Below are 13181 nucleotides of genomic sequence, written 5' to 3'. Positions count from 1 at the left end.
TCATCCTGCTGGTCATTTCTTACAGAACAATAATATTCCATAACATTCATATACCACAATTTACCCAGCCATTCTCCAATTGATGGGCATCCATTCATTTTCCAGTTTCTAGCCACTACAAACAGGGCTGCTACAAACATTTTGGCACATACAGGTCCCTTTCCCTTCTTTAGTATTTCTTTGGGATATAAGCCCAATAGAAACACTGCTGGATCAAAGGGTATGCACAGTTTGATAATTTTTTGGGCATAATTCCAGATTGCTCTCCAGAATGGTTGGATTCGTTCACAACTCCACCAACAATGCATTAGTGTCCCAGTTTTCCCGCATCCCCTCCAACATTCATCATTATTTTTTCCTGTCATCTTAGCCAATCTGACAGGTGTGTAGTGGTATCTCAGAGTTGTCTTAATTTGCATTTCTCTGATCAATAATGATTTGGAACACTCTTTCATATGAGTGGTAATAGTTTCAATTTCATCCTCTGAAAATTGTTGTTCATATCCTTTGACCATTTATCAATTGGAGAATGGCTTGATTTCTTATAAATTTGAGTCAGTTCTCTATATATTTTGGAAATGAGGCCTTTATCAGAACCTTTAACTGTGAAAATGTTTTCCCAGTTTGTTGCTTCCCTTCTAATCTTGTTTGCATTAGTTTTATTTGTACAAAGGCTTTTTAATTTGATGTAATCAAAATTTTCTATTTTGTGATCAGTAATGGTCTCTAGTTCATCTTTGGTCACAAATTTCTTTCTCCTCCACAAGTCTGAGAGATAAACTAGTCTATGTTCCTCTAATTTATTTATAATCTCATTCTTTATGCCTAGGTCATAGACCCATTTTGATCTTATCTTGGTATATGGTGTTAAGTGTGGGTCCATGCCTAATTTCTGCCATACTAATTTCCAATTATCCCAGCAGTTTTTATCAAATAATGAATTCTTTTCCCAGAAGTTAGGGGCTTTGGGTTTGTCAAACACTAGATTGCTATAATTGACTATTCTGTCTTGTGAACCTAGCCTTTTCCACTGATCCACTAATCTATTTCTTAGCCAATACCAAATGGTTTTGGTGACTGCTGCTTTATAATATAATTTTAGATCAGGTACAGCTAGGCCACCTTCATTTGATTTTTTTTTCATTAATTCCCTTGAGATTCTCGACTTTTTATTGTTCCATATGAATTTTGTTGTTATTTTTTCTAGATCAATAAAATATTTTCTTGGAAGTCTGATTGGTATAGCACTAAATAAATAGATTAGTTTAGGGAGTATTGTCATCTTTATTATGTTCGCTCGGCCGATCCAAGAGCACTTAATATTTTTCCAATTATTTAAGTCTGACTTTATTTGTGTGGAGACTTTTTTATAATTTTGCTCATATAATTTCTGACTTTCCTTTGGTAGATAGATTCCCAAATATTTTATGGTATCAACAGTTATTCTGAATGGAATTTCTCTTTGTATCTCTTGCTGTTGGGTTTTGTTGGTGATGTATAAAAATGCTGAGGATTTATGGGGATTTATTTTGTAGCCAGCTACTTTGCTAAAATTATGAATTATTTCCAATAGCTTTTTAGTAGAATCTCTGGGGTTCTCTAGGTATACCATCATATCATCTGCAAAGAGTGATAGTTTGGTTTCCTCATTGCCTACTCTAATTCCTTTAATATCTTTCTCGACTCTTATTGCCGAGGCTAGTGTTTCTAATACGATATTAAATAATAATGGTGATAGTGGGCAACCTTGCTTCACTCCAGATCTTACTGGGAAAGGTTCCAGTTTTTCCCCATTGCATATGATGCTTACTGATGGTTTTAAATATATGCTCCTGACTATTTTAAGGAAAAGTCCATTTATTCCTATGCTCTCAAGTGTTTTTATTAGGAATGGATGTTGGATTTTATCAAATGCTTTTTCTGCATCTATTGAGATGATCATATGGTTTTTGTTTGTTTGGTTATTGATATAGTCAATTATGCTAATAGTTTTCCTAATATTGAACCAGCCCTGCATTCCTGGTATAAATCCTACTTGGTCATAGTGTATTATCCTGGTGACGATTTTCTGTAATCTTTTTGCTAATATTTTATTTAAGATTTTAGCATCAATATTCATTAGGGAGATTGGTCTATAATTTTCTTTCTCTGTTTTCAGCCTACCTGGTTTAGGTATCAGTACCATGTCTGTGTCATAAAAGGAGTTTGGTAGGACTCCTTCAATCCCTATTTTTTCAAATAGTTTATATAACATTGGAGTTAATTGTTCTTTAAATGTTTGGTAGAATTCACATGTAAATCCATCTGGTCCTGGGGATTTTTTCTTAGGGAGTTGATTGATAGTTTGTTCTATTTCTTTTTCTGAGATGGGACTGTTTAGGATATTTACTTCTTCCTCTGTTAGTTTGGGCAAGCTATATTTTTGGAGGTATTTTTCTATTTCTTTTAAGTTGTCGAATTTATTGGCATAAAGTTGGGCAAAGTAACTCCTAATTATTGCTCTAATTTCCTCTTCGTTAGTGGCGAGTTCTCCCTTTTCATTTTTAAGACTAACAATTTGATTTTCCTCTTTCCTTTTTTTAATCAGATTTACTAAGGGTTTGTCTATTTTGTTGGTTTTTTCATAGAACCAACTCTTAGTTTTATTAATTAATTCAATAGTTTTTTTACTTTCAATTTTATTGATCTCTCCTTTTATTTTTAGAATTTCAAGTTTAGTGCTTGACTGGGGGTTTTTAATTTGTTCCTTTTCTAGCATTTTTAGTTGCAAACCCAATTCATTGACCTTCTCTTTCTCTATTTTATACAAATAGGCCTCTAGAGATATGAAATTTCCCCTTATTACCGCTTTGGCTGCATCCCATACATTTTGGTATGATGTCTCATTATTATCGTTTTCTTGGGTGAAGTTATTAATTATGTCTATGATTTGCTGTTTCACCCAATCATTCTTTAGTATGAGATTATTTAGTTTCCAATTATTTTTTGGTCTACTTCCCCCTGGTTTTTTGTTGAATGTAATTTTCATTGCATCGTGGTCTGAAAAGGATGCATTTACTATTTCTGCCTTACTGCATTTGAGTTTGAGGTTTTTATGTCCTAATATATGGTCAATTTTTGTATAGGTTCCATGAACTGCTGAAAAGAAAGTGTATTCCTTTCTGTCTCCATTACATTTTCTCCAGAGATCTATCATATCTAACTTTTCTAGTATTCTATTTACCTCTTTGACTTCTTTCTTATTTATTTTGTGGTTTGATTTATCTAATTCTGAGAGTGCAAGGTTAAGATCTCCCACTATTATAGTTTTACTGTCTATTTCTTCTTGCAGCTCTCTTAGTTTCTCTTTTAAGAATTTAGATGCTACCCCACTTGGTGCATATATGTTTAATATAGATAGTGCTTCATTATCCATGCTACCCTTTAGCAAGATATAGTGCCCTTCCTTATCTCTTTTAATTAGATCAATTTTTGCTTTAGCTTGATCTGAGATCAGGATGGCTACCCCTGCTTTTTTGACTTCACCTGAAGCATAGTAGATTTTGCTCCAACCTTTTACCTTTAACCTGCATGTATCTCCCCGCTTCAGGTGTGTTTCCTGTAAACAACATATTGTAGGATTCTGGCTTTTAATCCATTCTGCTAACCGCTTCCTCTTTATGGGGGAGTTTACCCCATTCACGTTTATGGTTAGAATGACCAATTCTGTATTACTTGCCATCTTGTTAACCCCGGTTTATGCTTTTCTCCCTTCTTTCCCCTTTCCCCCCCTTCCCAGTATTAAGCTTGTGAGCACCACTTGCTTCTCACAGCCCTCCCTTTTTAGTATCCCTCCCCCCGCCTTAGAGTTCCTCCCCCTATCTTACCCCTTTCCCTCCCAGTTCCCGTATTCCCTTCCGCTTAGCTTATTCCTTCCCTTTTCACTTTTCCCTTCTCACTTTTCAATGAGGTGGGAGAAGTTTCACCATAGATTGAATATGTCTTAAGATTTTTCACTTAAAGCCAATTCTGAAGGCAGTAAGATACCCACTATATTCATCCCCCTCCATTCTTTCTCTCAGATATAATAGGTTTCCTATGCCTCTTCATGAGATGTACTACCCCCACTTTACCCTTTTTCTGGTACAATGTCCTTTCCACATCAATTTCTAGAACAAGGTATACATGTATTCTTTATACATCTATATAGTCAAAATATAGTTCCCAAGATTAATCTTTACCTTTTTAGATTTCTCTTGAGTTCTATATTTGTAGATCAAACTTTTTGTTAAGTTCTGGTTTTTTCATCAGAAATAGATGAAATTCGCTTACTTCATTGAATGTCCATCTTCTTCCCTGGAAAAAGATGCTCATTCTCGCTGGGTAAGTTATTTTTGGTTGCATACCAAGTTCCTTAGCCTTTCGGAATATCATATTCCAGGCCCTTCGATCTTTTAATGTGGATGCTGCCAGATCCTGGGTGATCCTTATTGTGGCTCCTTGATACTTGAATTGGGTTTTTCTAGCCGCTTGCAATATTTTTTCCTTCATCTGAGGGTTCTGGCATTTGGCCACTATATTCCTTGGTGTTTTGATTTTAGGATCCCTTTCAGTGGGTGATCGATGAATCCTTTCAATGTTTATTTTTTCCTCTGTTCCTATGACTTCTGGGCAGTTCTCTTTGATAATTTCCTGGAAAATAGTGTCCAGGCTCTTTTTTTCATCATGTTTTTCTGGAAGTCCAATGATTCTCAGATTGTCTCTCCTGGATCTGTTTTCCAGGTCTGTTGTCTTCCCCAGAAGGTATTTCACATTTTTCTTCATTGTTTGATTTTTTTGGATTTGCTTGACTGATTCTTCTTGTCTCCTCGAGTCATTCAATTCCACTTGTTCAATTCTGATTTTCAGTGAAGTATTTTCTTCACTCACTTTTTAAAAATCTTTTTCTAATTGTCCAATTGAGTTCTTTTGTTCTGTGGAATTTTTTTCCATTTCGCCAATTTTGTTTTTTAGAGAGCTATTTTCTGTTTCCAGTTCACTAATCCTATTTTTCAAGGATTTTACTTCTTTATCCACTCTCTCTTTAACTTTCTCCAGGCTCTTTTCCCAAGCCTCCCTCTCCTTTTCCCAAGCCTCACTCTGCTTTCCCCATTTTTCTTCTAGCTCCCTTGTGAGAGCCTTTTTAATCACTTCTATGAGGTTCATCTGTGCTGAGGAACAGATGATCTCCTCCTTTGGGGATTCACCTGGGGACTGTCTGTTTTTAGTCTCCTCAGGATTTAGAGTCTGCTCTCTATCTGTATAGAAGCTGTCAAGGGTTAAAGTCCTCTTCAGCTTCTTGCTCATTCTGTCTAATAATCAGAGACAAACTACCAAAGAAAAACAGAAAAAACTGGAGTCTTTCTTTGGGGGAGGGGCTGGGTATGTTATCGAGCTTCCTCTACAGACTGCAGGAGGCAGCAGTGAGGCACTAGCAGGACTGTGTTGCACGTGCGCTCTGAGATCCCAGAGCATGCTGAGTCACTGTGGGGGGGGGGGGGGAAGGGGGGGGGCGGCCAGGTCCCGAGAGACTCCAGCTGTTTGGGGTTGTATTCTTCAGCCCCGGTGTTTTTAGCTTCTCTGCTGGGCTGCTGACTTGCTGCCGGAGCAAAGTATCCAAACCTGTAGCGAAGCTCTCCCTGCAGAGACGGCTGCGATCACTCCCCACCCCCTCTCCAGTCTGCTCCTGTGCTCTCACTGCCGCTGCCCTCAGCCTGCGCCCGATCTAAAACCGTCCCAGCCCTCCAGTAAAGACAAACCTTTCTTGGCGAATCTCAAGGATGGCTTCTCTTGGTAACTATTTGTGGGTTTTTTTTTTTCAGTCAAGCATTAATTCAGAGGCTTGTAATGGAATGGATAGTGAGAGAAAGCATGGAGCTTATGCAGCAGTGTGCCTCCTCTCCGCCATCTTAACCGGAAGTCCCATAGTCCGTACCCATATTTCTAATCTAGAGTTGATACTGATTGTAATTATGAAGTTATTCATTGAGCCAAAAGAACATTTTCTTGCATAAAAATTCAGCTTAATAAAGTGAGAAGCACACAAATTTTAGAGCAATCATTGAATATTGGCCCTAAAGGGACATTAATCCATCTAGTACAAACAGTCAATTCTATAGCTGGGGAACTGAAGTCCAAGTTGGTTAAAGGGATTTGTCCAGGGTCACAGTTAAGAAGCATTATGTAAGTAAAGGAATTTGAACTCAGTTCTTCTGACTCCCAAACCAGTGATTTAGTCCTTGATCAGATCATCTCCCATTTCTTCCAGAAAATTGTCTTCACCATCATCCTCACTCTTTCTCAGATCTTCAGTCTTTCTTAATCCACTGGTTTTTACCCTGATACCAAGAAACACAATCATCTCTCTCCCATTCTTAAAGAAAAAAAAAAAAACAATTACTAGATACTATCATCTATTCCAACTATTCCCTTATATTTCTCCAGCTCCTTTAAGTAAAAGGTAATGAAAAGCAACTGTTTGCTTGATATCTCTCTTTTCACTTCTAATTCCTTTCCAATCTAGCTTTTGATCTTATTCAACTGAAGCTACTTTCTTCAGTCACCAATGAATTTGAATTCTTATTTGATAAATCTTGCCCTCTCCTCCTTTATTCATTATGCTATATTTGACATTATTTCTTCTTGGCATTCTCTCCACTCTTATGTTGTTGTGACATAGCTCTCTTTTTTGTTCTCCTTTCTGATAATTCTCCCTTTAGTCTTCTTTTATGGGTCTTCATTCGTGTTACATTCATTAATTGTAGGCTCAGTCCTGGAAGCTCTTCTCTTTTCTCTGAATGTTATAGCTATTTAGCATCTCATTAGTTTCCATGGTTAAAGCCATTCTCTCTGTGCCAATAGGTTTCAGATCTATATAGCCAACCCCAGTCTCTTTTGAGTCCCAGTCCTACAAAACAATTAACCACTTATTAAACATTTCAACCTAAATATACCATAAGAATTAAAATTTAATATGTTCAAAGCAGAAATCATTACCTCTCCCCATAAATCTGTCTCTATTCTGAACTTCCATAGTATTTTGTAGAGGGCCACAGACAGTGGGAAACCCTGGGCAAGGTAAAAGATTCTTTGGTCCAGTAAAAGGAACCCTGCTCACAGTTCTGGTTTAGTTCCCCATCCTCCCCAGAGCGTGACAACTTATGTTGTAATTAAAGCAGAGTTATACCAAGTGGCAAAGAGACATCTATACACAACAGCAAATTGTTTATGTGGTCCTAAATGTGCAGTTTATAGTTAGTACATGTGCAGTATGCTATAGTTATATAAGGATATTAGGGTATATAAGGCTGAGAGGATTTGGAATAAACCACTCCATGTTTAACCACTCACATGAGTCCTACCTATTCACTCCTCTCCTAAGATCAAGGACTCAGGCTAGTACCGAGATCCTATAGTGAGCAAGTCTGGACATTACACTACTTTTGGGGGAATCCCCATCTTTCTGCTCACTCAGCTTCATCTTAGTTTCATCCTCAGCTTCTATGATTTACTACACATATCCTGTCAACTATCAAATCTTATTTCTACCAGGAAACTTCTCTTTTATAACCTGCTTCTCTTCCCTCACAGAGCTACCTCTCTAATTCATGATCTTTTCATCTCTCACTTGAACTACTGCAAAATGGTTTGTTTGTCTCATTTCCTCAATCCAATTGATCCTCCATATAGCTGCCCAAGTAAATTTCCTAAAACATGGGTCTGACCATGAAAACCCTTGCTAAGTTTACTACACAATCAATGCCAATGGCTAATACCTTTAAATTTAAATATAAGTATATTGGTATATTTGTTGTTCTTTGCACAAGATGCTTCACATCCTCTTTTTCATGCATATCCTAAACTCTTTAGCACCTTTTAGAATTTCTGGCTTACTTGAAAATTCAGTTCAAACAACATTATTCCCTCACTTACTATGATTGTTTTTTATAATTATAGGTAAAGCTAGTTTTCAACATGTATTTTTATAAGATTTCAATTTCCATTTTTTTCCTCTTTCCCTTGCTTCCCTCCCCATCTATCCACAAGACAACAAGCAACCTAATATAGGTTATACAAGGCACAATCATATTAAACATGTTTCCACATTAGTCATATTAGAAAACAAGAATCAGAACAAAAGGGAAAAACCATGAGAAAGGAAAAAAAATTAAAAAAATTCTTTGATTTGCATTCAGACTGGATGCTTCTTTCTCTGGGTGTGGCTGAAATTTTACATCATGAGTCTTTTTGGAATTGTCAGATCATTATATTGCTGAGAAGAGCTAAGTTTATCAAAGTGGATTATTATACACTATTGCTGGTACTGTGTATAATATGCTCCTGATTTTGATCACTTCACTAGCATCAGTTCATGTAAGTCTTTTCCAGGATTTTGTAAATTATTCCTTCTCATTATTTCATATAGTACAATAGTATTCCTTTATATTCATATATTCATAGACCAATTTGTCAAACAATGCTTTCTATAGGCCACTTCTTCCAGTCACCTCAAATCCCAATACTAGTTACCCTCTAAGATAGAGGCTCTTTAACTGGATCCACAGAGTCTAAGGACCCTAACAATAATTTTAAGCTAGAGTCTGTGAAATTGGATAGAAAAAATTACCAGTTTTTATAGATAGATAGATAGATATAGTTATAAATAGATATATTAATACAGATATAGTAAATATATGTAGATACAGACAGACAGAGACACAGAGACATAGAGAAATGTATATTTTCTCCTTTTACACTGTATCTTAAGCAATTAGTGCAGTTTCTGGGCTGGAGAATCTAAAAAATGCCTTTTGACTGCTTCTATTCTATAAGAACTTTGAATACAAATCTCTACTGACATTTACTAGCAAATCATCTTTGTCACAAAGCAAGTCACTACTTTGAACCTTCATTATCTTATCTATAAAATATAGCAATTGAATTAAATAATTACTAAAATATAAATTATGTTAAATGACATAATCCCAAATATATTATATCATATTCTATTAAGTATATTACAAATTATTATCATAAATTATCATAAATCCTAGGTATAATGTTAATTTTTTAAAATGAGTATCAATATTTATGCTTCTTTGATACTAAGGTTACCACAATTCATCAATTTATCAATATGCATTTATTGAGTACCTATTATGTGCCAAGCACTTGCCCAAGTGAATAAGGTACAGATATAAAAATGAAAAGAATCTTTGTATACATGGAATCCAATAACATAACATTTTTCTGTGCAAACAAAACACACAAGCAAATGGAATGAATGCACTTTGTAAATCTTCAAACAATAAAAAGATTTGAACTATTACTCAGAATATTATGCCCCACTTTCTTACAGATATATACTTTTTTTTCCTTCTCCTTATAAGATGTTTGGAAAAACCTGAAAAAGGAGGAATTAAAAGGATAAAGGGGATTTCAACATGTCAGTCCTTCAGGTGCTGAAAGCTGTCATAGTATCTGTTATCAACTTTAGGAAAAATGGTTGAATAGTTGCACATATATTATTAGATGCAGGAGAATTAGACAAGATTGCTAAATGGATTTAAGCCCAATTGTGTTTGGACTATGTCATTCAATAATCAACAATCTCCTCCCTCCCCTTAAAAACCATGAGTTTTCAGAAACACAGGACGAAAGCAAGGTAAAGAGGAAAGGACTTTATGTTTTTTTCACTTGTGTGCCTTAAAAGAATCACTTAAATTTTTTTCTTATCTAAAAATAATGATAATAATAAATCCTTAAGCTAGAGTTACAAAGTTTAACATGGTGAAAAATCATCCCTTTTAACATGTTTCCATTCTATCATTTGCCAATGATAATAATGATAACATTGTAACTCGGGATTTTTGAAAGATTGGAAGAATCATCAGAGGTGCCTCTGGCAACCAGGCAATAGTAGAGACCACAAGAGTCTGGCAGTGGTAAAAGCCTAGCCCACTGAGGAACCATCTCATCAAGCAAGAAAGTGACTTTTAGTCTAGAGTTAATTTTCTACTTCATTCATTCTGACTTTTGGCATATGCCAGGAAGGAGAAATATATAGGAAAGGCGTAAGAGGGAACCTTTCATTTTCATGGAGAGTTGTCTGATGCTCTAAGAGGTTAAGTGAATTTACAATCACGTAACAATGATATGTGTAGGAGGGACCCGAACTCAAGATTCCAAGCTCAGTTCTCTACTATATGCAAATAGAGGACACAGCACAAGTGGAAAGAGGTTCCATACATTAGATCCAACTTACAATAGAGATTCAAATAGAATTATTTTAGTTCATATCATAAACAGATGAAAACTGAGTCAAGGAATTATAGTAAATGTTGAGAAATGAAATCTATTTATGAGCCCTTTACCCATTTTGCAAATATGGAAAACAAGGATCATGTATTAACTTACTTCCTATGTCACCTTATTAAGTCACTTAAATCCTCTGGTATTGTTCCCTTATCTGCAAAATGAGAAAGTTAGTTCAAGTCATCTCTTCTCCCTAAATCTTTTACCCTGAATCTTTACAGTATATATATAATGCCTTAGAATCTATGTTTCCTATGATGACAGGCAGCTTCCTTATTCCTACTAAACTGTATTCTCCCTTCTTGTAACAATTCTAATACAATGCAAGCTCCTTGAGAACAGGTACAATTGCTGCCAGCTTTTTTGTCTTATTTTATGTTTAGAACGTCCAGAACCCTGAAAAGTATCTAGTGATACTATTTACTGAACAAATCTTGTCTTCTCCCTGAACATTATGAATAAGTTGTGATGTAGTAATATATCTCCCAAATTATACTACTGCCTAAGCCCTTTGGATTCATTTTGAGATTCAAACCTTTCCTTTCCTCCCACAAACAGTTTTGTGGCAAGCCTGCCTTTTTGACTTCCTTATTATTAAACCTTAAGTTCCTTGAGACCAAGGCTATCTCTGATCATTATGTTGTAACCTTTCTAGTCAAGTACATGAGTTGTGTACAACAGGGGCACTTAATAAATCATTGGCTGAAAAATATAGTTCCTTTTAAAATGTTTCACCATGCCAAGAATTCACTCATTAATCCTCCTAGTAACTCTGAAGACCAGGGCGGGGAAATAATATTCCTAGGTGAGAGAGAGTGAGAATGCTAAAGCAAGGAAATTAATTCTTTAACTAAGGTCTCTGGGGTGCTCCCTTGGCATAGCAAGAAAGGCAGAATCAAGATCACTGGACAGGTAATAGTTGACCAGAGCCTAAAGCATTGGACTTCTCCTTTTCTCAGAGCTCTTCCTTTCCTAATTTCTTTACATCTTTTTTATTCTCATCTTCATTCCTATCTCATCTTCTCTCTTCTTCCTCCTTTATCTTCTTTTTTTTTTTAATATTTCTCTTCTACTATCTCTGTTTCTCCATTTTTTCCCCTTTCTCTTCTCTCTCCCTCATCTTTCCTCTTTTCTCTTCCCTCTTCCTCTACACTTCCCCACATCTCCTCTGTCTGCACAAACTGTGTAAAATCAGATGCAAGGTCTGTAAAATAAAAATATTTTGCACTTATGCAACAATCTTCACATTTTGATAAGTGAAAGACATTATCATTCACTGTTCAGGTGAATTCTGAGAAATTGTGGAATTTAGCTAGTGAAAATCAGCAATTTTCCATAGGAAGTAGCAGAGTTTGGGAAGGATGAGAAATATAATTTTATACCAATCAGAAATAGAAGCAGTAGGAACAGTTCAAGGACAAATGTCTTGACTACTTTCATTTCTGTTTTTCTGTTCAGCAGCTCAGTCCAATTAGCCATGGGTAATAATCACAGTTACAGAAAGTCTTTCAGGGCATAGTTAACACTATAGGAAAGTGAATTTCCCCTCCTTTACTTATCTCTCCTTCCCTGGCATCTACAGAGGGCTAAACCACAGGAGGTCAAAAATTAGATCTGGAATGAATTCATTTTAATGATAAACCCTTTGTGAGATACCTGCCACCAACAGAAAGTAGATATATTTTCTGCATTATAATGCAGTTCATTTCCAAAGGGCCTTTAGATTTGGATACCTTTGGAATGAAGAGACAAAAAAAAAAAATCAAGGACTTCTGATCCAAACCAAGCTTTTTGCATTTGTAGTAATATATATATATACTTCAAAATTCAAAGTCACCTTCTCTTACATAAAGCAAATCCTATGACATTTTTCTAATTACTAAAAATATTTTTGAGTGCACATATACTTCTTATTAAAAAGGATACAGTGGATATCAATTATGATTCTCCATTCTAGCATTCATTTAGAGATAGACATTAATAGCTTCAAAAACCTTTGAATGCATCAAGCTAAAATATACAACCAAAAAAAGAAAACCCTCTTTATTTAGTGCTGACCTAGGGAATCAAATGTTTATCTGGAAATAATACATGTTTAAAGAAGCCTGAGGGATAAACAATTCTAAATCTGAGCACTTAGGTCATCTGAACAAAATAGATACAAGTCAGAACGATTAATAAATTGCACATAAGAGAAAAGATTTGTGCATTTCAATGAGAGTTTATTGTAATTTTATTTTGAACCCTCCTTTTCCTCTCCCTTCCCCCCTCCCCCATTGAACAAATACAGCATAAACATGCAAAGATGTTCAAGGTTGAAAATGACTCCAAGTCTATGTGTGCTCATACATAAAGAAACCAACAAAATCTGTTTCACAATGAACATCTAGCTGGGAATGCTAAATTGAGAATAATTGCAGAAAATCCAGCCCATAAGCAAGAGTCAATGTGGTCAATTTGCCATGGAAAGTATTGACCTAATGCTTTTCCAACACCCTGTAGGCAAATGTCCCATTTCCTTCTTTTGATGAAAAAGGGAAACTTCCCTGGCTTCCAACTCCTTCCACCAAAGAAAATTGTAGAAAAATTGACCCATTTGATAATGGTATTTTTTCTCAGTTAATAGCCCATTCCTGTCTACTTCACAATTTCCTGAATTGAGAAGAAAAGAATGAAATGATTTAAGCCAATTCACAACTTTATTTCCTTGTTTTTGTTGGGTGAAGGCTACATAGTTTTCTTTGTAATTGAGTGATGGCAAGGATAGAATAAAATCCATAAACAAAATAGCTGTCCAGGTATTTTCAAGTATTCTGCCATGTGTGTTGTGATAATTCATTGATACATTT

General features: G+C 35.6%; 1 protein-coding gene across 10 annotated transcripts in view; it reads right to left on the bottom strand.

Moving 5' to 3' along the window:
- The window catches only part of RGS7 (regulator of G protein signaling 7), a 677137-nt gene that overhangs the window by 200388 nt on the left and 463568 nt on the right, over positions 1-13181 (bottom strand). The gene's annotated exons all lie outside the window — the stretch shown is intronic.

This window comes from Antechinus flavipes, chromosome 4 (genome assembly GCF_016432865.1).
Source record: "Antechinus flavipes isolate AdamAnt ecotype Samford, QLD, Australia chromosome 4, AdamAnt_v2, whole genome shotgun sequence".
NCBI lineage: Eukaryota > Metazoa > Chordata > Mammalia > Dasyuromorphia > Dasyuridae > Antechinus > Antechinus flavipes.
Note: the sequence above shows the minus strand (reverse complement) of the source record. Positions and strands in the feature narration are given on the sequence as shown.